This window comes from Onychomys torridus, chromosome 2 (assembly GCF_903995425.1).
Source record: "Onychomys torridus chromosome 2, mOncTor1.1, whole genome shotgun sequence".
In the NCBI taxonomy this organism is placed as follows: domain Eukaryota; kingdom Metazoa; phylum Chordata; class Mammalia; order Rodentia; family Cricetidae; genus Onychomys; species Onychomys torridus.
The window spans coordinates 47,683,977-47,708,222 of record NC_050444.1 but is presented as its reverse complement, the minus strand read 5'-3'; the positions used below and the strand labels follow the sequence as shown (position 1 = coordinate 47,708,222).

The 24,246-nt window shown below is 37.1% G+C and overlaps 1 pseudogene; it reads right to left on the bottom strand.

The window, feature by feature from the left end:
- Positions 1 to 5,825: 5,825 nt before the first annotated feature.
- Positions 5,826 to 6,343, bottom strand: LOC118577851 (annotated as a pseudogene).
- Between the last annotated feature and the right edge of the window lie 17,903 nt (positions 6,344 to 24,246).

Sequence of the window (24,246 nt, the reverse complement as noted above, 5' to 3'; positions counted from 1 at the left end):
TGTTCTCCACCAATCTATTTCTTGCCTTTGTGTACATGACACCCCTGAAAAGTAAGGCCAAGAATTCTGTAGAATGTCCAGAAATTCATTTTTCTTTGTCATCTGTTATCAAAAAACTTGCACCTTGGAGGCTGTGAGGTATCCATTTATTTTTAGAAGACATTCCAAAATGTGACATTCTCTACTCTAATCTGATTCAGCTATTTGTATGAATGAATAGCTTACTAGCTGTTATGCTAACCGCTCCTTTTGTTAAGGTGGCATTTTCCTATTTCTCTTAAAATAAAGAATCATCTCTTTTTCCTTTTCTACACATGACTGGTTGGAAGCACAGCTGTAAATCTGGCCCCCTCAAAGGGATCTAAACTCCATATCTTGGTAAGGAAGCTATCAGAAAAGGTGTGGATATGTGCTGTGACTTCCACAGCCATCAGTATTTCATGGAGATGATGTCGAATATTCTTTGATTCTTTACTATTTCTTTGCGGCAGTTTTCATGAGCAGCTGTTCCTCACCTATAATCATTGTTATGGTAGCACACTAAGAATCATTCTCTATTCCATGCCTGCACATCTATTGACTAAATCTCAAGGAAAGCTTCTCATTTCCCCCACTTTGTTCCCTTCCTACTTAATATATACCAAGACGCACTTAAGACATGCTTTTTGTTCTTTGCCTATCATCAGCACTGCCATTATTTATTCTAATGCTTCAATTTTGTATCTCTGGCTCCTCTGTGCTCTTTCAACACGGCTGCAGAATACTTTGATATGGCCCCTTCCTACAATTTTTTTTCTTTTGGTTTTTCGAGACAGAGTTTCTCTGTGTAGTTTTGGTGCCTGTCCTGGATCCCGCTCTGTAGACCAGGCTGGCCTCGAACTCACAGAGATCTGCCTGGCTCTGCCTCCCAAGGGCTGGGATTGAAGGTGCGCTGCCACCGCCCGGCTCCTACATTTTATTATTGTAGTTTACCTAATTGAGCTTAATTTAGTTTAGTCTAATTTCAAGTACTTACTAATAGTAGAGCACACTCCAGGCTGATTTTTCCTTCCCTACTCCAAATCTGGAATCAGCCATTTTCCCAAAGGACCTTGTTCATTTTACTGGAGAATCGAAATCGAGAGAGCAAAGTGTGAGTGCTGCCTGTGATGTTGCCAGTGGGGTTTTGTGTTTCCAGGCCCTCTCAGAGAATTTAGAACTCAGAAATCCCAGAGCCCAAAAATTTAACTATGTTCATCTGACTAAACACAGTTAGTTTGGCCAAATAAAATGTATCACAGTTAAAACTGAATTTCAAATAAACAATTATTTATTTTCACATGGATATATCTCAAATATTAGTATGAATCCAGCTCTGAACTTTTAGATGTAGGCATATATCCTGGAGTAATAGAGATAATAGGACCATAGAGGGAGGCAGAGAGTGAAGTCCAGAGAGGAGAATAGCAGGAGATGATAGACCCTATGGAAGGGAAATAGGGGAAATGGGGGGGGGTGTTACATGGGAAAGAGTGTAACACAGAAGGAAGGGGGAGGAGGAGGGATAAATCACTCTAATGATGTTTATAAGAGCTATAGGGAATTTGGTGTTTGCTTATATTTACATATATTTGCATATATTTAAATGAAGTTATACCACTTGGGGTGATAATGATTTCCCTAAAGCCATAGATTAATTTAAAAAAAAAAAAAAAAAGAAAACAGTGCTAAGCAATAGAAACCTCTTTCAACTTGTTCGTTGTGAGAGTCCAAGATAACCTCCAAAAGAATATTGGCTATTGCTGTGGACCTTGCTTGCCTATCAGGAACTGAAGATAAGACCTTACACATGACAGATCATTTGGAGGAATGGAGCTAGAACCAACCTGGAAATCTTCTTGAAGAGAAAAAGTCATGAAAACTGGTCTCCTTACCAGAAAGTCATGAAAGCTGCCAAAGGTGAAAGGCAGTCAATAGTATTACTTATGTCATTTGTACAACCTACACTTGTTTTTAAAAAATGTTCAAAGATTTTTTTCAGTTGAAAAAAATGTTATACAATATATTATCATCACACTTTTTTCCCTCTCCTTGATCCTCCCATCTCCATACCCACCCAACTCCCCACCCCTTTTCTCTCTCTCTCTTTAAAAAAACAAACAAATAAAAATATAAGAAACACAAACAAACACTGGCCAATCTAATGATTCTCATGTGCTATAAAGCTTACTTCTATCAAGAAAACCAACTTCTATCAGAATACAGACTTCCTTCTTACACAGCTTATCTTCCTCCTGAAGGATGTAAGAGACCATGACAAAAAATGATGGTAACAATCCTCAGCTCTAGAAAAGTGAGTATTGTCCTCTCAGACACTTACCCTGTTCTATCAAGTAAAAGACTATGATTAGTACATCAGCCAAGTGATTGATACAGAGGTCCTGTCCAGGCTTGTAGAGTTCATGACAAGATAGGAACTCAATGTCTTGACCCCTTCTCACCACATCATAGGCAACATTGTCACAGGAATGGATGCTCACGCTCAGATGGTCATCAATGGAGGCATGCTGAAGGTGTTGTTGGCCCAGTTTCAAGAACATGAAACTCTATATGCAGAAAAAGGCTGACTGGACCCTGAGAAATGTAGTATCCAGGCTCCACTGCTATATCCAGAAGCTGGTCATGTGTGACCTGCTGCCTTCTTTGGTGGCATTCCTAAAAAATGCAAATTTCAAAGTCTAGAAATAGGCTGTGTGGACCATGACTTTGCAACAGAGGCCTCCTTTGACCAGTTATTTCAGATTGTCTGCTCAGAAGTCTTGTGGCAATTTCTGAATCTGTTCACTGTGTCAAAGTGAATTCTACTGAAGCTGATATACACTGTAGAAATTGCCACTAGAGCAAGACCTCCTGAAGCATAAATCCTGCTTCAGCAGCAGCCATGAATAATATTCAAATCAGCCAACTATAATGATGACAGCCAAACTGGTTTCCAAAGAGGGGGTTGTTAAAAGTTATTTGACTGACAGCTCCCTGCTCAAGGTAGAAAGAAAACATATGACAGCTATCAATCAAAGGGTCAGATAAGCCCAGTTCTAACAGCTTAGTTTATTGGAAGGAAAGATGAGTGTTAAAGAATGATTATTAGAAAATTATTGTACTGAAATTCTTAATAGTCATTAATTGTATTTAACTCCTACTCAAATAACCCCAGTGAGAGTTAGGTACCTCTGATCTGTCTCAGGTATAGAATGAGATCCTGTCTCCTCCCAGAGGTAGAGGTTCTGACCTCATTTTTTATATATCAGTGATTTATGGTAAGTAAGTATTTAATAATACTGCAGAACTCTGCCCTCTATACATGGCCATGTATTGCAGTTTCAAAGTCAGAGCAACTGTGACTTCACACATAGTGAGATCCTTATAAAACTGAGTCCAATAACATTTGTGGAAGCAGGACAAGCTCATGAGGCTCACAGTGCATACAAATCACACAAGTTCCCTTTGTTCCTTGAAAATATATAAGCTGTTAAGTTGTATTGGGGGAAAAGAGACTTCTCTTTGGTGGTATAGCTGCACATCAGCTGCCATGTTCCTCCTTATCCATACTTCTGCACATAAACCCTGATTAATTCATTGATTTACACAACTAGACAAGGGTGAAACTGTTTGTTGGAGAGTCATTGGTATCCTATCTTCAGGGAATAGATGTTTCTCCATGTCTCATCTGGAAAAGTGACACAACATTTGGTTCTCAGTTAGGAATGTAACAGAATCAAAAATGTGTCTGAAAGGAAGCATATTGCTATTGTTTTAGATTGTAAACATATGCAACTGAATCTAAGTTGAAAGTGAGTCATCGGTAGGAACAATCTGCTGTGGTTGTACTCCCCATGTTGTATGCACTGCTATGTCTTCTTGCTGTTCTAGCACTCTCATTGTCCCTGATATGAGTGATAAGATGTAAAAATGAGGACTTCCTTATGAGTGTACAGTGCTTGCTGGGAGGAAATCCCAGGATGGTCAGATTCCTCTATGTATATGAAAAGAGGTGCCTCTGGTAAGTAGGGTTCATCATGTACATATGGGGATGCCCTTATTGGCTAGTGAACTAGAGAATGTATTTCAGTCTCTAAAAGTAACAAGTATGGGACAAAATCATAAGCATACACACACACACACACACACACACACACACAATCTGCTCCAAATTTTTATTGTATTTATGAAATATTTTCAAGAAATATGTTATCATAAATCATTACTGAGATAGAGTATCAGACTAGATACCAAGAAGGCTGACAAAAATGAAATGATATATTTTACTATGAGTTCAGCTATATATTGTTATTAGCATTAATGTATTTATTTACTTATTAGGGCCTTACTACATTAATCAAATAGAGTGTGAGTTCTAGGTGTTTATATTCTTCTCTTCATACTTAATGTCATTTCAGGGTTTTTGGATTTTTTTGCCACTCCAGTGAGTTTATATCAACAATGTGATGTGGCGGCAGGCACTTTCTGTGTAATATCTATTTAATCTCCAATAAAATCATGTGGAAGGAGTCATTCATAAATGTCAAGCTAGAGTTAGAATATGCACTGTCACACTGCAGACTCTTAGCTCTTAACCTTCCTGGAGGACCTGTCTCTGCAAGTACATCAATCCTCTTCCTTGTGTGCCTGCACATCATGGCACTGGCAGAGTTATTTTAGTGAAACAGATTAAAATCTATCACCCTTTTCCCATTAGCTCAAAATATTAATCAAACTGATGTTGCATTCTTTCCTTTTAACCTGTGACATTCATAAAGCTGCCTCTGATGCACTAAGAAATTAGTGTTCACACTGAAACATCAGTAAGCATGGCTGGTGAAACAAAAGAAAATTCAAAAGCTGCCACACAAGTGCAATTATGCACAGTGTAAAGTTTTCAGTGATTATGTGGAACAAAGACCTCCCTTACCACATTTGCTGATACCTGAGTGATACACCTAGGGGCTAGGGTCAAGATTGTGAGCATTTTCTTTGTAATAACATGCATAGATTAAATCAGTAACTGCTTTCCCTGTCCTTCTCAATCTACAGTGGTATTTAGAAAATTGTTACATGTACTTATAGGGTATGATTTTTGAAATACATATGCAGAGTTTAGAGATGGTGTATGATAGATTTATAACAGTAAAGAAGACTAAGGCCAGAAAATTAACATATTTCCCCACCTTACCAACTTATCATTTTTGAAATTGGAAAAGTACCAAATAAATGATCAGGCATTGAGTTTCAAAAAGGAAGCCTGTGAATTATTGTTGTTGTTGTTGTTGTTGTTGTTGTTATTATTATTATTATTATTATTATTATTATTATTATTATTATTATTATTATTATTAGGTTTTTGCTTTTTGAGGCAGAGTTTCTCTGTGTAACAGTCCTGGCTGTCCTGGACATGAGAGGAGGCTACACTCTTAAAATCTCAACAATAGTGAGATAATAGTGTTGTTGTTGGAAATTCTGAAAAATAATCTCAGCATATAATTTTGGAATAAGCTACACAGTTAATAAGTGTCATCGCCATGATGTACAATAGAACATGTAATCTCTTCTTTTATTAAAAAGAAATAAGCCATTTTGCTCTCTGAGCAGCATCTTCCTTTCCCCCAACTCCCACTTTCCCAGCTTCTTAACCACTTTTGAAATTTTATTTTTGACTGGACTCAGACTTAGACATAGAAGCTCTCTCTGAGGACAATCTATGTCTCTTGGCAATTTTCTTTGGCTTCCTTCATTCTCCTGGCTAAAAGTTTTACATATTCTTCAGCCTCCTCCTTGTTTTTCTCTATGGATCATTTCTTCAGAGCAATACATAAGTGTTTGTGCTGCAGAACATGTGGATTAACAGGATCTTGGGTGCTTTGGTCTTGTGCTCCTTACCTTTTTTGTCTAATGGCTTTTCTCATAACATGTTGATAGACATCATCTTTTTTAGAGAGACTGAAAAGTTTTTGGATTCTCTTAGTTCTTTTGAACCCCAATACCCAAGGCACAGAAGTATCTGTCAACCTAGGAATATCCTTCTGTCCCTTTCTTACAATAATCAAATTGAGAACACTCAGATTGACATCTGCAATACATCTGGGAACCAACTCTTACTTCCTCTCTCCAGTTCCCCTTGATCTAGAGAATGCCACTTACTCAACAGCAGGTGTTTTCTGACTTCAACCATGAAAACTTGCTTCATGGAAAAACCATGTTTGTTGTTCTTACCACTGATTAGGACTACATAACCCTTCTACTCTTCACTGAGAACATCAGAAGCTATTTCTAGGAATGTGATGCTTCTAATAGAAGGTGAAGCTTTCATTCATTGCCTACTTTAAGGAATTTCTGATAGCCAGTGGCTGGGGAGGAGATGTGCAACTTCATGTTCATATAGCCAGTTGACCACAGAGAAGGCACCACTATAAACAGGGGCATGAACCTTTCAGTGCCTGAATATTCTCTAATAACTTTAACACATTCAGTTGATCTAATTATCCTTTATAGCTTCCTTCAGTGCTACGTTCATTCTTTCATTTCTAACTTTCAAATAATTCTATTATTTAGACTCAGAAATATAATTAACGTTATGTTTTGTTATTAGTGGCATATTTTGTTGGAGTGAGTGAGTACCCAGACCTACAGTCTAAGCGAGAATAGCTGACACAAGATACAGTTTCAAACACCCATGATTTGGGTTTGCAAGGAAGAACTATTTAAGTGTGAGAACTTTCCAGCTTGGTAGGAGTAAAAGCAAAGCAGAATACCTAGAGGAAGTGGCTTTTGAAGTGGGACTTGAAATATCAATAGAGAACTGGGTGTCAACATTGTTCTGATCTCTTATCGTATGCTTATCAATGCCAAGTAATGTCTTATACAGCAGAGTACTGGGAAATACTAGTTGAGGACATATCCCTAAATAAGCCTATCAGCTGTTGTCTCCAAAAGATGAAAACACCACATACTTCAGTCACAGAACTTGGAAGATTCAACCTGGTATTGACCTGGATACCACCTCTCTAAGGAGGAAATCCCATAGTATCAAAAGGTTCTGTGCACACTGCCAAGGGTAAAAAGCAAATGATAGTCCTAAACAGCTGTGGTACCTGCAAACTACAACAATAGCCCTGACAAGATAGCCCCAATGGTGCAATAGTGGCATTTATACCTTAGAGGATATAACCAAAAGCTGTCTAATTGGATTTAAGTTCCACTCAACATGAGGAAACTTATGCTTGTGACTATAAACAAGTCAAATACCCATGAGTAGAGAGGTCATACATCCCAGTGGAGAAACTACTACTTCTATTTTCTAAATTAATAAAGCTTCTAACTATATTATAAAACCTTATCTTTATACCCACAGATAAGTGTAGCTCTCACCACTAGTCAAGGCCTCTTTTTACAGTAGATGGAGACTACTAAAGATATTCATGACTAGACAAAATGCAGAGAATAATGAAGTGTAGAGTAACTATGCATCTACAGCACAAATCCTACACCTAAAGCTCAGAGAATATCATGGGAAGCAGAGACGAAAGATTATAAACTACCAGAAAGTCTGGTGGGATAGTGTCTTCTAGACATGAGAAGAGGCTACACTCTTAAAATCTCAACAATAGTGTCACTTAAATAATCCCTAAATAGTAACCATAGTGGTTGACATACCAACAAGGATGGGAGAAATGACTGCTGAGAGAGGAAGAATCAGTTTTCTCCAATAACAAGGTCCCAAATAGGCTATCTCTAAACCCTAGTTGTCAATCCTAAACACATCTACATGTGAGCACATTAAATGGTGTCTCATTAATCACAGCTGATTACTTAGTTCCAGATAACCAGCATTGATTATCCCAGTCAGCAAAGCTTTCATTTCCATATTTTGGTTTCTTATTAAATGCAGCTGATTCTCCAAGCCCCAGCTGATCAGAAGCCACAGGTTCTTAGTTCAAAATATTAGACAGAAAGCTCTGATAGAGCTTTTTTGAGGAACTCTCAAACTTCCTTCTAAAACTTCCCCAGCCAGGCCTTCGTTGTCTACAGTTCTCTCAAGACTTTTATCTTCCATGCTCCCTCACCTTATTTGACTATCTTATACAAATTGTGACCAACATTTGCACTGCATTCAGCACTCCCAATCTCTATTATCCTTCATTTTTCTACTTTCTAATGTATAACTTTTTAGATACAACATGATTGGGTCATATTTCAGTTCTCAACATTTGTTTATTATTACTATTATTATTATTATTATTATTATTATTATTATTATTACATTAAATAGTGTGTGTTGGTATGAATTAGAAATGTCTTCTACCGACTCACTTATTTGAATATTTGATCGGTGGTTGGTAGACGTCATAACCAAGTCAATAATATGTCTTGAGGTGATTTAAGACCATGTCATCAACCTGTTGTCCTATTGAGCACTCAGACTGTTTAACATTAACTTTCATTGAAGAAAACAAGGCAAGATTTTTTTTTGAAACTTTACATTTATATTCGAAACTGAAATGGGAGCTGGTGATGCAGTTCAATGGGCAAAAGAACTTGCAGTGCAAGCCTGATAACCTGAATTTGATCTCCAGAACCTGCATACAAAGCTGGATGTGTTGTCACATATCTGTAATCCTAGCATTCCTGGAGCAGAATGGGCAGTAGAGACAAGGGAATAGCTCTGAAACATGCCAGGCAGCTAGCCTGAAGTACACAGCATGCCAAAAACAAGAACCTACCTACCTCGAAAGCTGAAGGAGAGAACCAACTCTCAAAAGTTGTCCTCTCATCCCTGTACAGACACTGGGTCACGTGCACACTCTTAGACACACACATACATAATAGTAAAAGAATTTTGAGAGATATAAGCGTGGGTGGTTATTGTGCCACTGCCTCAGTTTGAGTTATAGAATGTGCTACTCTTAGAAAATAAGATGAAAATGTATCCCACTTATACATTAGACAATGGAATATTAGATGTGGCATGCAAATATCCATGTCAAAAAAGTTCAAGAGAACCAAGAAGCCATTGTGTTCCCATAAATTTCACTGGGGCTTTTTGACTTTTGCTGCAGTTATTTTACATTATCTGTGTAGAAATATTGAAAATTAAAGACATATACATATATTTATTTCATAGTTACATCAACTCACAGGCATATAGAAGGACACACACAGGCATTCCAAATATGTTAATATTCAACATTACAACCTGAACAACATAGTGTTCTGTTCAGAGCAAGACTCATTACAGAGTGTCTGAGTTTGAGTGCTGTTGTTTGAAATACAACCTTGCTTCTTGCTAAGCAAGTGAGTTTTTGTAAACTGGTTTGTATCTTTATACCTCAGGTGTCTGTCTTAGTTACTTTTCTATTCCTGTGATACAATACCATGACCAAGACAACTTGTGGAAGAGAATGATTATTTGGTTTATAGTCTCAGACAAGAGTACTTTGTAGTGGGAAACCTGGCAGCGAGCAACAGACAGGGTGGCTGGAGTAGAGAGCAGAGTGCTTACATTTTAAGCTACAAACATGAAGTAGAGACAGTGAACTTAAAATGGTGTGAGTCTTTAAACTCTCAAAGCCCACGTCCACTGACATACCTCCTCCAACAAGCCCACACTCGCTAAGCCAATGCAAACATCCGTTAACTGGGTACCAATTATTCAAATGCCTGGTAACATCTCATTTAAAGCAGCACATTCCACTCTCTGCCTCCACACTCTTGTGACTGTATCATAAGATAAAGTGCACTTATCCAACTGTAAAAGTCCCCATAGTCTTTTACATACAGAGCACCATTTAAAAGTGCAAATTCAAACTCTTCCTTTGAGACTACAGGTAGTCTTTTAAGTGTAAATGCCTGTAAAAATCAAAAAGAAAAAAAAAAAAAAAAAAAAAACTTAAACAGAATATTTATTACCATTCTGAAATGGAGGAATGCGGGCATACTTGAGGAAATACTGGACCAAAGCAAGACTGAAACCTAGCAAAGCAAACACCAAGTCCCTTAGTTTTATGTCCAATATCTGGATCTTTAATTTCAGAAGGCTTAAAGAACTGTTCTCTTCCAGCTTTGCTGTCTGCAATGTATGACTCTCTTTCTCCCCCTTCCCCCGCTCTCAGGCTAGTTCTACTATCTGTAGATAGTTCTACTTGGCAGCTACCTCAAAGCTCTGGCATCTCCAACATCTTAGGGGTCTCCCATGCAACTGAAGCTTCTTCATGAAATGGTCTTTCAGGGACTCTTGTGCTTCCAGAGTCTTTACACAGGGACTCTCCTGCCACACGCTGTCAGTCCTCAGCAGCTCTCTAAAATTGTAAAAGAAAATTAAATTACCTTATATCTTTTGTGATTCTAAATCCAGCACCACTTGCATTTTTCTGCCAAGTTCAGCAGCCAGCTTTGGATAGAACTACATTAGCAATAGCTTTTGATTTCAATTGCTCTTCTGGGAGCAGAAAAACTTCCTGTTTTATCTCAGTTGGAGGCTGAGTTGGGTAGGGCCTGACTTTGAGGCTATCATTCCCTTTATTCTAATCAAGATGTGTTACCTCCTTAATGCACTCGTCTCCTTAATTTCAGTCTTTCTTCCAGAATAAGCAATGGCTGTAACATTAAGCTTGCCAGTGTCTTTTTCTCTCCAAACCAAACATTTTGTATTTCTTTTTGTCCTATTTGCTTTTTTTCATTGTTGACCTGCATAAGAATAACTATTAAAGACTATATAGTGTAGTCAACATTAGGCTTTTAAAAAATTTCCTCTTCTAAATAAATTAGTCCATTCCTTTTAAATTTAGCCTTGGGCAAGTTCTTAGGACAGGGGCAAAAAGCAACCACCATTTTTGACAAAGTATCAAAAGAGTGGTCTCTAACTCAATTCTTAATATGTTCCCCTCTGAAATCCTTGAACTGGGCCTCCACAACCCAAATGGTTTGCAGCACTACTATCTTCCATGACCCTACTAGGATGATCCATTAATCTTTGTTTGTAACATCTAACCACTTTTCTAGTCCAAGCCTTCAAAGCATTCTACACATTCTTCACAAAAATACCCAACTCCCATACTAGCTCTCAAATTAGTTACGTTTATACTTACTGTGATAAAACACCATGATCAAAGCAACTTACAGAAGGAAAGATTTATTTGTCTTATGGTTCAAAAGGAAAAGTGTCCTTTGTGGTGGTGAAGCATGGCAGCAAGCAGCAAACTTGGTGTAGCAGAAGCAGGGGTTCATATCTTAAACCACAAGTATAAATCATAGACAGTGAACTAGAACAGGCAGATTCATTAAACTCTCAAAGCCCGCATCTAGTATCATATTGCCTCTGACAAGGTCACACTTCTTAGTAATCCATAAATGTGCTGCCAGCTGGAGACCAAGTATTCAAAAGTCTGATATTATTGAGAACATCTATTGCAAAACCCAACAGAACCCCAAAGATAAAAATATGTTATTATATCACTTCTTGTAAATTACTTGGCACACTAAGAAGTAGTAGAATTGAAACAAGGTATTGTGTATTTCAAGTTATTGACTCAAATGAAAAGAAATGCAACAGATACTAATAATTTTATGAGCGATAATATTAATTTTTATTTGCATTTCTGCTACATATTCCCATAGCAGGTAGTATAGAGCCTTGCAGATTGATGTTCCTCCTTACAAGCTATCAACAAACCCTGAAAAAAGTGTTAGGTAAGTGGGCCCTGTCACCTTTCCATGGAGTGAATGATTCCCTATGAGTGATATCATTTAAGTTGTATGCCTAATAGTAAAGTGATTTGTGCTAAGGTCTCCCTTAGTAACACAGCTGGCCGCCTCCCACATCTGCCACATTTATGCTTCTAGAAAGAAGTCAGATCACCTAATCTTTATTCTTTCCCTCAGAGAAGTTTTGAAGGTAGAAACATCAATCTTATAACCTGTGCCTCTCCAGACTGGGTCACTTTATTATATGCTCTCAGAGATTTCTGCAGTAGATTCTGATCACTTCCTCCTGTCATTTGAACTGTACACTTGCAATGCATGATTAATAGTTGTCTTAGTTTACTTTATATTTCTGTGACAAAACACCATGACCAAAAGCAACTTAGGGAAGAAATGGTTTATTTGCTTTATGTACCCTAAATGCAGTCCTTTGTTAAAGGAATTTGGTGCTGTTGGAGTTACAGGAAGTTGTAAGCTGCCAGACAAGGGTCTTGGGACCCAAACTCTAGTCCTCATGACTGAGCAGCAGCATTCTTAAATACCAAGCCATCTCTTCAGCCCCTGTAGTCATTTTCTAATGGCAGAATTCATCCAGGCTTTGATCAGAATCAAATGACAAGATTCTCTGTGGATCATTTGAGGCCAAAATGAATTTAAGCCTCACAACACTATCCAAAAGAAAATGATTTATATATATATATATATATATATATATATATATATATATATATATATATATACACAAAAGAACTATAGCATTATATATACATACACACATATATATATATATATATATATATATATATATATATATATATATATCCAATCCACAAATCATAAACATAATTTGTTTCATTAATAATAAGGTTTTCTTATTCTTTATTCTGGGTCAAACCAGAGACAAGGAGAGTTGGCTTGTTTATAGCTGTGTATGTGGGGTCTTTAATAAGGATTTTTACATGAAGTCTCTCAAATTCTGATTTCTCATCCACCTATCTAACAATAACCATTCTATTGGATACATATAAATGAAGCTCATATGCAGAGTGTTTTTCCATTGAGTGGTATTTAAATTCCAGTGATGTAATGTGTCTGATTAGATGGCTAGATCATATTATTCTTAACTGTTTGCATCCTGTATATATTCATTTCTTTCTCTATGTGCTTCAGTTTAAAACTATTAAAGAGGATAGTAATACATGTACATTTCAGATTCGATATGAGCTTCAAGGATAGTTTTATGTCTACTTGGCACAAGCTGAAGTCCTCTTAAAGGAAGGAACCTCATTTGAGAAATTGCCTCCACAAGATCAGGCTGTAGGCAATACGGTAAGGAATTTTCTTAATTAGTGATTGATGACATAAGTTCTCACCTGTTGTGGGTGGTGCTACCCCAGAAAGCAGTTGGATAAAACCATGAGGAGAAAACCAGTACGCAGCACTCCTTCATGGCCTCTCCATCAATTCCTGACTCCAGGTACCTCAGTTTGAGTTCCTGCCTTGGATTTCCATAATGGAATTTGATTCAGAATATTTATGCCAAATGAACCCCTTCTCTCAAAGTTTTATTTTTGCTCATAATGTTTCATTATAGTAGAAAAGTAACTAAGATAATGAATTAATTCCCATTAAGCACATCAAGCCATGTCTGAACTAAACTGAGGGTACAATTAATTTTAACAGCAGTTGCTACCACTACTATGATGTAAATTACTAACATTTATGGAGAATTTGCTATTTTTAAGACTTCTCTAGATTCTACATTGTATTTATTGAGTACAGAATTGCTTTGTTCTGTTTTTCCTGCATTTTGCTCCTTTTCTCCTTGTATTGCTTAGTTTTTTTCTCCGCTATGCTTATTTTCCACCTTTATTCATTCATGAATTAAATGATATCCCCCTAAATTAGTGTAATCAGAGACTATGGATTATCCATACTGAGTCCCCCTGGATTTAGGGATGTCCTTAGGAACTGCTGACTTGCTGGGAAGCCAAATTTCCCCTTTCAGATTGGAAGTAAGAATGGGTGAATATGTATGTTGTGAAATAGAATTTTTGCTTAACTATATAAAGATGTGTTGCATTTGTTTGTGTTACTAAATAATTGTTTAATTATATAAAGATGTGTTGCTGCTTTACCTTGCCTGCCTAAGGCACCTTATTGGTCTAATAAAAAGCTGAACAGCCAATAGCTAAGGAGAAAAGGAATAGGTGGAGCTGGTGAGCAGAGAGAAAAGGGAAGCCAGCAAGCTAGCTGAGGGCCAAGCAGCAGGTGGCCAGCTGCCTGAGGTCAGTAAGCCAGACACAGAGGAAACAGGAAAGCAGGATGGACAGTATGTAAATGAGGTCAATGAACCTTGGGGCAGCACATAGATTAATAGAATGGGTTAATTTAAATTTTTTTAAAAGCTAGCTAGAAACAAGCCTAAGCTAAGGCTGAGCATTCATAATCAACAATAAAACTCCATGTCATGATTTGGAGTCAGAGAAAGTCTGCTACATACATACTCTTCTGAATCTATTTGTGAGTTCTTTTGAACAATGAAAAATAAAAATTTTCTTTGTAGGACTGAGCATTTTTGTTTTGTTTTGTTTTCTAGACAGAGTTTCTCTGTGTAATTTTGGTTCCAGTCCTGGATTTCGCTGTAGACCAGGCTGGCCTCAAACTCAAAGAGATCCACCTGGCTCTGCCTCCTGAGTGCTGGGATTACAGGTGTGTAACACTGCTGCCCAGTGCTGAACACAGGTTTTAAGTCTCTAAAATATATGTCCCAACTCAAAGTTCCTAACTTAGATTTAGATGATAAATGTTAGATTACTCGTCTAGAGTGAGCAAAAACCTGGGCTTAAAATCTAGCACCTCAAAAACATAATTAGAGTTTGTCTTAAAATATGTCTTTTATTCTTTGTGATGTCTTGTGTTTTTAATTTGATGAAATATTTAAAAATCACACTTTTAAAATACCTACCTACATGTCAAATAATTCTTGAAATATTGGATCAAAAACCAAGTAAAAGCAGATTTGTTTAAAAGCACACATCAGTTCTTCTTCCTTCCCTGGGGCACATACTCTCCAGCCTTCCACCTTCCTGCTACCATCTAGGAGTTCTCACCAAAAGGTCAGGTTGTTTTGCTGTTCATACCTATGACTCTATTCTTACATATTTTTTTTTAGTGCAAATTTCTTTCCTGTTGACCACCTGTGTACATCCCCACACACTGCCTTGATATTAAAATGGGTAATATCCCAGGGTTTCTCTTTTTATTGCTAAATCCTCTACATGTGTTATAAATCTTAACCTGTTACACTAGTATTACATACTATGAGATTTTTGCACTCCTCAGTTCTATACACTTGTATTCTCATCTGGCTGCTTTTTGTCAGCATGCAATCAAAAAGCAGCATTTTCCAATGTTGAAGCATTCCATCATTTTAATATTTCAAGAGAAACGACCACCTCATGTTTGCTTAACAGTAAAATTTCAAGGAATTTTATATGAGTTTTCTTCCTCATTTATTTATTTTTTTCCAAGTAATTTCATTCACATTTATATTCCTTTTACTGCACTGAAACTATTCTTATCAAAGTTACTAATAACCATCATCATCATAGATCTAAAGTGTGCTCTCAATTTTGCTGTGACTCATCTCAATAACATTTGGAACACTGTCCCATAATTCTTGTTTGAAGTATGTTCTTCCATTTATTTCTGTAATGCCTCACTTTCAGGCATCTCTAATAACTCATTGGGTGATACTGCTTGGGCCATTTAAGAGTTATCTTTGTCTTACCTATTCTATCAATGCTATTCACTGTATACACTTTTTCACATTTTTCTTCACCTTGTGTCAGGTTCATTTCCTAGGCGTTCTGTACTATTTGGTATGCAGATGATTTAACATTCTTTACTCCCAAACATTCTCCTGAACTGATATGACACTTAAAATTCATAATATCTGTTTGAATGAAGATTGGGTTTCCAATATACATTAAAAAGATTATTTACTATACTCAAGCGGGATTAAATTTACTCCTAGAATACAAATGTGATTTAATATAAGTAAATAAAAACATCACTATGGCACTATGGTCATCTCAACAGCTGTTGGGGGAAGTTTCTTTAAAATACAGCATTTTTCATAGTTATACTTTTAAGGTAGATATAGAAAAAAATTTCAACACACTAAAGTTTATATGTGGAAAACTCAAAGTCAATAGTGAAAAGCTCTAAGGTCAGGTGTAGTTAGAGTTTTCCTGCCTGGCCCAGTCAGGACAAATCTCTCTCACCCGCCAGTCCCACAGTCGCTCAGACCCAACCAAGTAAGCACACAGAAACTTACATTGTTTACAAACTGTATGGCTGTGGCAGGCTTCTTGTTATCTGCTTCTTCTATCTTAAATTAACCCATTTCTGTTAGTCTATACTTTGCCACATGGCTTGTGGCTTACCAGTGTCTTTACACGTTGCTTTTCATGGCAGCGGCTGGCGGTGTGTCTCCCCAGCCTTCTACTTCCCAGAATTCTCTTCTCTCTTGTCCTGCCTATACTTCCTTGCCTGGCCACTGGCCAATCAGAACTTTATTTACACAGAGCAATATCCACAGCACTTCCCCTTTTCTTTTTTTTTTTTTAAGGAAGGTTTTAACTTTTACATAGTACAATTACATATAACAAAACAATTATCAAGCAAGAATTATAGTTACAATATTAAAGAAGATATCCTATCTATCTTATATAAAGTTTTATATCTAACTTATCTTGTATCATAACTGAGGAAATTATAACTATCTAGTCTTCAACCACATCAAAGACCTCAGAAGGATATAACATTACCTGAGAACCAGGAGAAGGATGCAAGCAACTTTCGGGAGTCTTGCAGGGTAGACAGAGACAGCTGGCAGCCTGGACAGTCACCTAATGTTTCTTTGTAAAGTTGGGGCATTTGTCTTCAGCCCACAGGGCTAGAGTCTCTTGGTCACTTCTCTCAGTGTCCTGTAGAACGTCTGGCAGTTTCCTCTGCGAAGCAGGAACCTGAAGGACCATTTTGTCAAGCAAAGTTTTGTGGTCACCTTTCTATGGGTCCTGCATGTCCAGTCAATCAAGCAGTCCGGGCAAGAACAGTTTCTTGCCCAAATGGCTATTTTTGCCAAGGTGAAGATAAACTCCATATGAAGTGTCTTCAATGCCCATCCTCCTCTCTGAAGTAAATTGGTGCTGCCAGGAGCAGACATGTCTCACTGTCCAGAAAGTCTAAATTTTAAAAATATTTTAAATGCCATATTCTGAAGGTCTTTGAAGTATTTGAAGATTACCTATCTGTCTGAAATATCTCTATGTATACCTAGAAGACTTAACTAACATGGCTATGAGTATGATTATCATAGATGATCAATTATTAATCTATTTTTAATTATTCATTACAATTTAAAATGAGCTATACAAACATAATACCTTAAACACGATTAGAAATATACACACAGTATAACAAAATTAACTTTAAGTTTGTATCAATAGACTAAAATCTATACCAATGTAAAACATTTTAAACAAGTTGTTGCTCTTTAGAAGTAAGTTCCTTCCTTAATCTACCCTTTCATCCTATTGTATCTATATCATATCCCCTTTTCTTCTTTAGAAAGAGATCGCATTTATAATCAACCTGCTTTAAAGAAAAATATTGGTTTTTCTCTGTCCCACACCAGAGGACTCTTCTGATTTGGGACACAAGAATCTCTTAACCTTTTCTTTTAGCAATATGTCTGGGTTTAGAGAAGGAGTGAGCCAATTCCATCTCCAAAGCCAGCTTGATAATTTTGGGAAATTGGGTGTAGTTTTTCTTACTACTTCCTACTGGATGGGGGCGTTGTATCTTATGGGGACATAAAGAGAATTTTAGGATTATGGAGTAGTCCATGAGGGTAAACCTCTGAGCCAGTTGCCTTGAAACCATTCTGGATGTTGGATCATCTGGGCCATGGTGTCATCGGAGACCTTTCAGGTGGTCTTGGCTGATCAAACCTGATGTATCTCAATCTGCAACAAATCCACAGTATCTGGCTTTCTGTGGAAACAAAAGCAGAGACTCTTTTCCAAAGCAACATATCCTTATATCCAAATTTTGAAGTCAAGGTACCTTTAAAATTTACATATTTATTTAAGTCAACAGTCATTCCAGCCTTGGCCTGGAAGTTGCAACACCCATTCCAAAGTAAATGAGGGATAGCTGTGAAACTATATACATAATCAGAGCCTAAGGTATTTCCTTGTTTTTATTTCTTTTTTTAGTTAAGCCCTGTGTGCTCCTCAATGTTACTGAGATTTTGCTCTTGCCACTCCTGTGGTCTCCGACAAGTGGATTCAGATAAATCATACAGAACATAATTTTTGTAAAGAATGTGTTAGAGCCCAGAGTGAGGTAGCCTCAAAAGATGAGACTGGGACAATGACTTAGAACTCTTGCTAAGGAAAACATTGTGACAATGGGCCATTGCCGAAGGGACCCTGTGTCATTCTACGTGTTTACTCAACTTTATACTGTCTTTCTAAAGTCTGGTCTCCTTCCTTTAAAATCCTCACATGTTTGGTCCCCATAAACACTGTCAATTTTGCAACTGAAAAAGTGGTTGATAAAAGGAGGAGGAAGTGTCACTGAACGCCTCCTTGGTAGGTGAGGAAGTGCTGTGGATACCGCTCTGTATAAATAAAATGCTGTTTGGTCAGTGGCCAGGCAGGAAGTATAGTGGAGACAAGAGAGAAGAGAATGCTGGGAGGTGGAAGGCTGGAGCGGAGAGAGAGACTGCCAGCCACCACCATGAAAAGAAAGTGCTGTGGATATCTCTCTGTACAAATAAAATGCTGTTTGGCCAGTGGCTAGGCAGGAAGTATAGGCGGGACAAGAGAGAAGAGAATTCTGGGAAGTAGAAGGCTGGGGAGAGACACCGCCAGCCGCTGCCATGAAAAGCAACATGTAAAGACACTGGTAAGCCACAAGCCATGTGGCAAAGTATAGACTAACAGGAAATGGGTTAATTTAAGATAGAAGAAGCAGATAACAAGAAGCCTGCCACAGCCATACAGTTTCTAAACAATATAAATTTTTGTGTACTTTCTTGGTTGGGTCTGAGCGACTGTGGGACTGGCGGGTAAGAGAGATTTGTCCTGACTGGGCCAGGCAGGAAAACTCTAACTACAAGAAAGAGATAAGGTAATGGTAAGCTAGACAATGGTAGGCCTGAGCTAATGGCCAAGCAGTTTGAATGTCTGTGTGTTTATTTTATAAGTGGATTGTTGGACTAACAGGGCTTGGTGGGGGCTGGAGAGAAGCTCTCCAACTACAAGTCTATTATACATAAAAATGAGAGGAAAATCATCCCTTTGGGACCAGACAGCATCTCTTTCCAATCTTGATGTATATCAACTTCAAAGATGTTACAGCAGTGGCTCTCAACCTGTGGATTGTGACCCTACAGGGATCACATATCAGATATTTATATTATGATTTCATAACAGTAGCAAAATTACAGTTAACAAGTAGCAACAAAATAATTTTATGATTGAGAGGTCAGCACAACATGAGGAACTGTATTTAAGGATCGCAGCATTAGGAAGGTTGAGAACCACTGTTTTATAGTTATGTACTGTGCCCTGGTCATTTTCTAACCTAATATCAAATCCCTAGAGCTTCATGGGAATTCTGTCACATTTTACAGAGAAGTAGAATACAAATCAGGTTATTAATATTTCAGGTCTAACTTCATGATGCTATACTTAAAATTCCACTTTAAAAAAATAGAATAAACTCCTTCTCATATTCTATTTTAAAATGGCAAAGAAGAATGCTATGGAGAAAAATGTCATGCTTCCCACTGTGCTGTGTTTACTGAAGATAGGCAGCAATTGTCGCTCACCCAGTCCCCAGTTTGTTGTTTCTGATAGCCAAACTCAATTTCCGCGCTTCTCCTTGCCTCCACATCACATTATGTGTACTAACCTAAATTCTCCCCATTATGAGCTTTGGTTATTTTATGTCCCATGAAATACAGTCCCTTTGCAATTTGAAAATTAGCACATTTCACTCTCCTCTGAAGTGTTTACCTCCTCATTTTAAAGACATTTCATTACATTTTATACATTTATAAACTCTGTCCATTATTTGTACAAGACTTATTCTTTCAGCTCACATTACTGTGTAGGACAGATATTTGCTGTCAGTATATTGTATAACTCTATATCTAACTTGTTTTTGTTTTTCAGGGAGACAACTCTCCATGTTATTAAATAATTTTTAATCTTATAATGAAACAACTACTTTAGAAATTCTCTAATTGGTATTTTTATGTAGTCATCAAAAACATTAAGTGTTGGTGCATATCTGTGCCAATATTTAGAAATCAATAATGTAATGTTGAGCAACTTGCATGGCCAAGTCATGACAGTCCTGGGTATCTCACTGTTTTAGCTTCCTTTCCTATTGTTGTTACAAGGCTTTTATAAAAGAATCATGCAGGGTGGTGGAGGCACATGCCTTTAATCCCAGCACTCAGGAGGCAGAGCTAGGTGGATCTCTGTGAGTTCGAGGCCAGCCTGGGCGACCAAGTGAGTTCCAGGAAAGGCACAAATCTACGCAGAGAAACCCTGTCTCGAAAAACCAAAAAAAAAAAAAGAATCATGCATCATATCATTTTTAATTTAGAGATTGTTCTCAGTATACCTGGAACATTATTTGATCTATCTTCTAAGCAGAGATAGATTTTATCTTCCTGGACCTACCACTTTTAGTAAATTCACATGTGAATTAATGGAACATAAAGTAAGAGATTTCTCATACTATGCCACTGAGTAGGATTATCAGTGCTTCCCATTCTCTCTCTAGCATTTAGAACTCAGTATTTTAAAGGACAAAGGGAAGTATAAGGAATATGCTAGACTTGAGACATCAAAGCATGCCTTAGAAATTCAAAGATATTTTTGAAGAATCTGAAACTTGAGTATGAGAATTGGGTTCTACAAAGGAAGAACAATATGGATAGACTGAGTTATGGAAAATTGAGACAAGCAACCCGTAGGGAGTCAAAAATCATTAGTAGCAACAAAATAAAAGCCTCTTAAAGTACGTGAGTGACTATGAGTATCTCAGTCACACATATGTTTTTCAAATCCCAAGAAGATATGTTATGTAGAGCATGGAAAGTGTGATGTGTGGCAGTTACAGAAGTTGCAAGTCCTTTGTTATTCCTAACTGAACTAATTTTCAATATATTTTCTTCTTCCATTCCATTGCCAATTAAATCAGGCTCTGATCACTTAAATTCAAAACCTCCAGATGAAATTCTAATTAACTCACTTTAGGAGACATGCCTTTCTCCTTGATTTTCTCAGTTCTTGAAGATCCAGAAATGAGTGTTACACAATATTCTTTAAAAAAAAAAAAAAAAAAGTGGACCACTTTCTTTAGGAATGTGTCTATCCCTCTATAGGAAGGTTCCCCTGGAAAGCATGAGCATCTGAGAATGACTCAGTGAAATGGCTGGGGCTGAATTCTAGGTTAATGGTAGACCTGCATTTGATATTTGATGATGGGCTGAGATTATAGTATATACTGTCAGGCTTCTATGTGGCCACTTGAGCATCCTCGCTATTTTAATTTAAAAAATTCCAGAGGTAAATGAAGACTTCACAAAGCAATTCTTTTACATTTATTCATGGTGTGCGTGTATGTGTGTGTGTGTGTGTGTGTGTGTGTGTGTGTGTGTACATATGAAGGTCAGAAAACAACTTCTGGAATTTTGTTCTCTCTTCACTATGTGGGTCACAGAAGTTAAACTTACACTGTTGGGCTTGGGAGAAAGTGCCTCTACACACTGAGCCATAGCCAAGGCTCCCCATGTATATTTTATAAGTTCTTAAACATATACAGAAAGAAAGATATATAAACCAATAGAAATAGCAGGTGCTATGTAGCAGAAAATGGGGGACTAAGGGAAGATGAGGGAGAAATAATGAATGACAATAAAGTTGTTTGGAAAATCCATAGGGAATCATACTACTTTATGTTTACCTAAAATTACATATAATATATGTGTGTGTGCATAACTATACAGTTTAAATAAAGTTATGCCCCTCAGGGTGATAATGCTCCCTCCAGGAGCCATATTCTATCTAACAAATACCTTAAAAGAGTTTTTATGATTATGATAGAGGTACTGAAAGAAAAAGTGAGTAAATTCCTTAAAGAAATTTAGAAAAACATCAACAGTGTAAGGAAAAAAATAATAAAACTGTTCAAGAAAACTGGAATTGCAAATAAAATCAATAGAGAAACCCAAAAGTGAAAGAATTCTGAAAACGAAAATTTTAGAAATGCAAATAGGAACTACAAAGGCAAGCTTCACCAACACAATACAAAAGATTTTTCATCTCAGATGTTTAAGATTCCATAGAAATGGATACATCGGTCAAGGAAAATGTTAAATGCAAAAACAAACAAACAAAAAAAACCTCCTTACACAGAGCATCCAGAAAATTTGGTACACTATAAAAAGTCCACACATAAGAATAATAGGTATAGAGGAATGAGAATAAACTCAAGTCAGAGGCCCAGAAGAAAATTTTCCTAATCTAAAGGAGATGCCTATGAAGGCACAAGAAGCACACAGAACACCTAATACATTAGCCCAGAAAAAGAAGTTCCCTTGGTACATAATAATCAAAACACTGAAAATACAGAAAAAAGAAAGAATATTAAAAGCTGCAAGGAAAAAATACCAAATAGTATACAAGGGCATACTGGTTAGAAATACACCTGACATCTCAATGGAGACTAAATCCAGAAGGGCCTGGATAGATATATAGCAGACTCCAAGAGTTCACAGATGCCAGCCTGGACAACTATATATCCAACCAAACTTTGAGTCATTATAGATACATAAAATAAGGTATTCCATAAATCAAATTTAAACAATATATATCCATAAATCCAGCCCTATAGAAAATGCTAGAAAGAAAATTCCAAACCAAGGAGGTTAACTATACCATGAAAACAACGGAATAATAATATCATACCAGCAAAATCTAAAAAATGAAAATACACACATACACACACACACACACACCACCACCACCACCACCACCACCACCACCATTACCAACAACAACAACTATAACAACAACAAAAATAAAATAATAGGAATCAACAATCATCCCCAGTTGATATCTCTCAACATCAATGGTCTCAATTTCCCAGTAAATTGACACAGACTAACAAAATAGATGTGAAACAGGATGCATCCTTCTGCTGTATTCAAGACTAATTAGAAGAGATGGGAAAGGAAACTACATACTCATCAAAAAAAAAAAAAATTCAACCAAAATGACAGTTCAATTCTTAACATCTTAACAAAGGCACCCACTTTTGTGAAAGAAACCCTACAGCAGCTTATTAGCAAATTGATCCTTACATACGGATAGTGGGAGATTTTAATGCCCCACTCTCACCAATGGAAAGGTCATTCAGGCAAAAACTAAAGAGAGAAATACTGGAGCTAACAGATTTTATAAACCTAATGGACCTAACAAATATTTACCGAACATTTCACCCAAACACAAATGAAAATACTTTCCAATCTGTACCTCATGGAAGGTTCTCCAAAATTGACCACATACTGAGACACAAAGCAAGTCTCAATAGATACAAGAAAATTGGAATAAGAACTTACATTCTATCTGACTACCATGGATTAAAGGTAGTTATCAACAACATAAAGCTCACAAAGTCATGGAAACTGAATAACTCTCTACTGAATGAAAAATGAGTCAAGACCATAGATTAATTTCTTTTCTTTTTCTTTCTTTCTTCCTTCCTTCCTTCGTTCCTTCCTTCCTTCCTTCCTTTCTTCCTTCCTCCCTCCCTTCCTCCCTTCCTTTCTTTCTTCCTTCCTTTCTTTCTTTCTTTTTCAAGACAGGGTTTCTTTGTGTAGCTTTGGAGCCTTTCCTGGAACTCGATTTGTAGACCAGGCTGGCCTGGAACTCACAGAGATCTGCCCTCTGTCTCCCGAGTGCTGGGACTAAAGGCGTGCAGCACCACCGCTTGGCTGTAGATGAATTTCTAAATGGTCTTATTAAATTTAAAAAACAAAACAAAACATGGAGCCAGATAAAGGGGTGAAAGCCTGAGTCAGACCAAGGAAATAAGGAAAGCCACAGCTTACCTCACCGACTTGGCAGCTTCCAAGTGCAACATCAAATTCAATGGAGAGAAACTCAAAGCAATTTTACTAAAATAAGAAAGAGTACAAGGTTTTCCGCACTCTCCATATCTATTGTATATAGTTCTTGAAGTTTTAGCTAAATAATAAAACAACTGAAGGGTACACAAATTGGAAAGGAAGAAGTCAAAGTATGGCTATTAATAGATGATATGATAATAAACGTGATCAACCCAAAAAGTCTACCAGGGAACTCTCACATTTGATAAACACCTTCAGAGAAATGGCTGGACACAAGATTAACTCAAAGA